General features: G+C 40.0%; 1 pseudogene; it reads right to left on the bottom strand.

Moving 5' to 3' along the window:
* Window positions 1–397: 397 nt before the first annotated feature.
* LOC118581734 lies at window positions 398–3,186 on the bottom strand (annotated as a pseudogene).
* Window positions 3,187–4,224: the final 1,038 nt, after the last annotated feature.

Here is a 4,224-nt window from a genome sequence, read left to right as displayed (position 1 = left end):
GTTGCTTTTTAAATGTGGTGTCTTGGGAATGTGGGTATTGTGTTCTTAAAATTACTTCTTGCTGTCTGGGGGTGAAGGTATCTTTTAGGGATCTTGAAAAGAAAAAGTTTTGGTTAATTGTCAAGTCCTAGGGGAGGTAGCTACATCGTTTGTTGTCCAGTCTCTGCATAATGGGAAAGTGCAGGGCTTGTCTCAAGTCCTTGCTCAAGCAGTCTGAGAGGCTGAATCATCTCAGCTAGCCATCTCAAAACTGTGCTGAACCATTTATAGTCCAAAGCTGATCTTAGGGCCATGTTTGTAAGCATGCTGGCCTTATCATAGTCCAGATGAAATCATCATTGAAGGGTCCTATCATCTTTTTGGAGACTTCAAAGTTGCTGTTAGATGTAGTCATGGTTCACTGTAGAAAACCTTTAGTGCCTACTCTGTGGTTTGGAGCAATATCAATTGTATCTGTGGTAGAATTGTGTCTCATAACCAGTCTCAAGTTTGCAATACTATAGGTTCCATTTTTCTTCACCAAGATATTCTTTGATTTCCAATCTCTGTGAACAATAGCTGGCTTTCCTTGGGTATCAACAATCTCCATGAGAAGATGGGTAAGACCGTTTGCCATGGACTAAACTTGATCATCCCTTCTACTGTAACAGTGTATCTATTCAAATAATCAAAAAGGGATTCATGCTCATGGTAATCTAACACCAGCCACAGCTGAATCCATGTGCAACTATCTTTGTTGTCTGTTGCTATAAATCATAGTATGTTTTCATGGTGTAAAATCACAGTGTGATAAATCTTTGCCTGTTGGAACAATGAACATTCTTCCCTAGAAAATAATACCTTCACAGCAACTTCTTCTCACCATTTGCCTCACTAAACTTCTCCAAATTGGCCCTTACCAATGCTTTCTTGTAACACTACCGTCCTGGCAATCATTCTCTGAATGAGCAGCAGTAAACCCTTAGTCCACTGTAGCAGTAGCAGTATTGTTGCCACCACCAACACAGTGAGAAGTAGCCTGCAACATGGAACAGCAGCAACAGCAGCCTCCAAGATCCTGCCACCACCATTAGTGGAGAAGCCTGGCCCCAGCTTCTCCTCAGTAAGCCTCCCAGGCTGGCCTCAAACTCCAGATCCTCCTGCCTTTACCTTCTTCAGCAAATCCTATAGGCATGAGCCACCATAACTTGCTGTCTGCAGCTTGAGCCTAAGTTGGGGACTGCAAAGCCACAGGCAAGTAACTTTTTTCATGAATTCATGCCACAAACATTGGGCACCAGCTGTAACATGAATCTTAAAAGGTCTTACTAAAAAACAAAAACAAAAAACAACAGATATTGGGGTGAAAGTGGAAAGATCAAACAGAACAAGCCAGCCGTGCTCTTATCTTTATGAAACCCTCAGCTTCAAGACAATGAGTTCCTGTATCCGCATGTCTTGTATAGCTTTTTCTGCCTTGCCATCCTACTTCCTGGGTTTAAAGGTATGTGTGCTTCCCAAACAAAGGCATGAGATCTCAAGTGTTTGGATTAAAGGTGTGTGCCACCATACCTGGCTCTGTTCCCAGTGTGGTCTTGAACTCACAGAGATCCTGAGGCATCTGTTTCCAGAATGATAGGATTAAAAATATGTGCTATCACTATCTAGCCTCTATGTCTAATCTACTGACTGGCTCTGTCCTCTGATCCTCAGATAAGTTTTATTGGGGTACACAATATATCACCACACTTTCCCTTAGTACTTAGGGAGCCATATGGAAGAGGATGCTTATAAATTATAAGAGCCAGGCTGAGCGTGTGTCCCTGTGTAAACCCCAGGTTCCAAACAGCCAGCTCATGCACTAAGGACATGTCGTGGTCCCACAGCCTGTATGCCTCCCAAACGGTTCAAGCTATTTAATGGTCTCACTTATCCAGAGGGCCTGATGCAGCTGGGGGATCCACAGCCGTTGGTTCATAATTCATATGCTTCCATTCTATTGGCTATTTGTCCCTGTGCTTTTTGAAATCTTGGATTCAACAATTCACGCTCTTACAGTCCCTCCTCTTTGTCGACCATGGACTGGACCTGCCTGTACTGAATCTACCATGTTTAAATGAATCCCCAGGGTGTCTTGGTCCTGGAGGACATGGGAATGGAGGGGAGGGGCTGGGGGGAAGGTAGTGGTGGGGGTGGGATGGGGAGGACAGGGGAACCCATGGCTGATGTGTAAAATTAAAACAAATAATAATAATAACAAATATTAAAAAAATAAAAAAAAAACAAAGTATAAGAGCCAAAAAGGATAGAAAACACCAAGAAAACAAGGTCCTCCTAATCAACATGAACAAAGCTCATATAAACTCACAGAGACTGAAATTGTTTGCACAGGAACTGCACAGGTCTGCACCAGGTCCTTTGAACTTATATTATGGCTTCCAGTTTAGTGGGTTTTTTTGTTGTTTTGTTTTGTTTTTAATGAGATTTCTGAATTTCTGAATGAGTGAGCCTCTTATTCTTGTTGCCTTCTATTGGGCTTTTTCTCTTCTGTTGCTTTGTCTTGTCCAATTTCAATGTGATAGATTTTGTTATATTTTATTACATTTTATTTTGTATTGCAAACAAATGAATGAATGAATGAATGAATGAATGAATGAATACCTAGTCACTACTATAAATGCTAACAACTGAATTGTCACATATACGTGGTAGGAGAAGAAAGATCAGTTTATCCATGGCATCACCCTGGGTATATCAACCACACCAGGGCAAGCCTCATGTTTAGGAGCAGTTGACCAATTTGTGTGTGTGTGTGTGTGTGTGTGTGTGTGTGTGTGTGTGTTTATTTGGTTTCATGTTTTGGCTTTTTCTGTTTGATTGTTTTTTTTTTTTTTCTTGTTTAATTGTTTTTTATTTGTTTGTTTGTTTTGTGAGAATTAACTTAAGGTTGAATGTGACTGGAGGGATAGAGGATCTGCAAATACTTGGTGGAGGAGAAGAATATGATCAAACTGTATTTGAATTTAAAAATTGTTTTAAATAATAAAATATACTGAAAAAGAAAAAATAACATCTGTAACCTGTATTAAGGCAAAAAATGAAATGGACAGGCTTATTTTTGTCATTGTGTAATCTTTTTGTAATGATAAAGCAAGGAAGTGAAATAAATCAATATTCTTAATCCTACCAAAAATGTGCCTGGGTCATGGTATCTTTTCACTGCAATAGAACAGTAATGAAGATGCTATTCTAACATTTAACCTGAATCACAAAAGACTCTAGATAGCTAAAACAATTCTAAACAAAAAAAGAAAAATGTTGGAAAGATTACCACTCCAAATATCAAGATATATTATAGAGCTATATTAATTAATAAATATGGTACCTGTATAAACTGATAACATGACCATTCCATGGTATGGTTAAGGGGTAAGTTTTTACTGTGATTATAAGAGAGAGAATAACCAGAGACATCAGGAAGAATCCATAGCAGAGAGAGTATGTAGTAGACTGAGCATTGTTGTAAGAGAACCAGATCAGAGGGGGTAGGGTCAGAGGGGTCAGGGAGACAGAAAGAGGAAGAAAAGGAGAGTTAGGAGGCAAAAGAAAGAAAGAGAGAGAGAGAGAGAGAGAGAGAGAGAGAGAGAGAGAGAGAGAGAGAAAGCTTAGCCAAGACAGCAGGTTTATAAGAAGTAGATGGGAGGAAGGAAGCTCCTGAGCTGGAGGATTTAGACGAGGAGAGGAGGTAGGAAGAGATAGAATGCCAGCATGGACCTTGAAATGTGTAAAGTACTTGTGATCCTGAAGAAATCCAAGGCAAGCAAGTTCTTTGGTGTGCTAATAGGCACCACAGAGAGTCCCTTCTATGGGATTAGCCCCATTGTGCTTGTGATAAGGGAAATGGATCCTTTTGGTAGAGGGGAACTGGTTTCACAAGTTCCTGAAGAATGGTGGCTTTTCTGGCTTTTGTCTCACCACTCCAGAAATGAAGTTGCCTTTGAACCTAATAGAACCAACACAAGTACTGCCATGTATACACACAGGACAAAGTCAAAGACACAAAGTGAGTACACACAATGTCAGTCATTTACTTTTTAAATAGATGCCAAAAATGTTAATCTGGAAGGAAACAGACATCTTAAACAAATGGTGCTGGAGAAACCAGATGTCCACTTGCAGAAGAATGAAATTAGACCTGTGTCTATCTATCATCATGAACAAAACTAGCTTCAAGTGGATCAAAGA

Source organism: Onychomys torridus, chromosome 4 (assembly GCF_903995425.1).
Source record: "Onychomys torridus chromosome 4, mOncTor1.1, whole genome shotgun sequence".
Lineage (NCBI taxonomy): Eukaryota > Metazoa > Chordata > Mammalia > Rodentia > Cricetidae > Onychomys > Onychomys torridus.
This window is presented reverse-complemented; position numbering and strand designations above follow the sequence as displayed.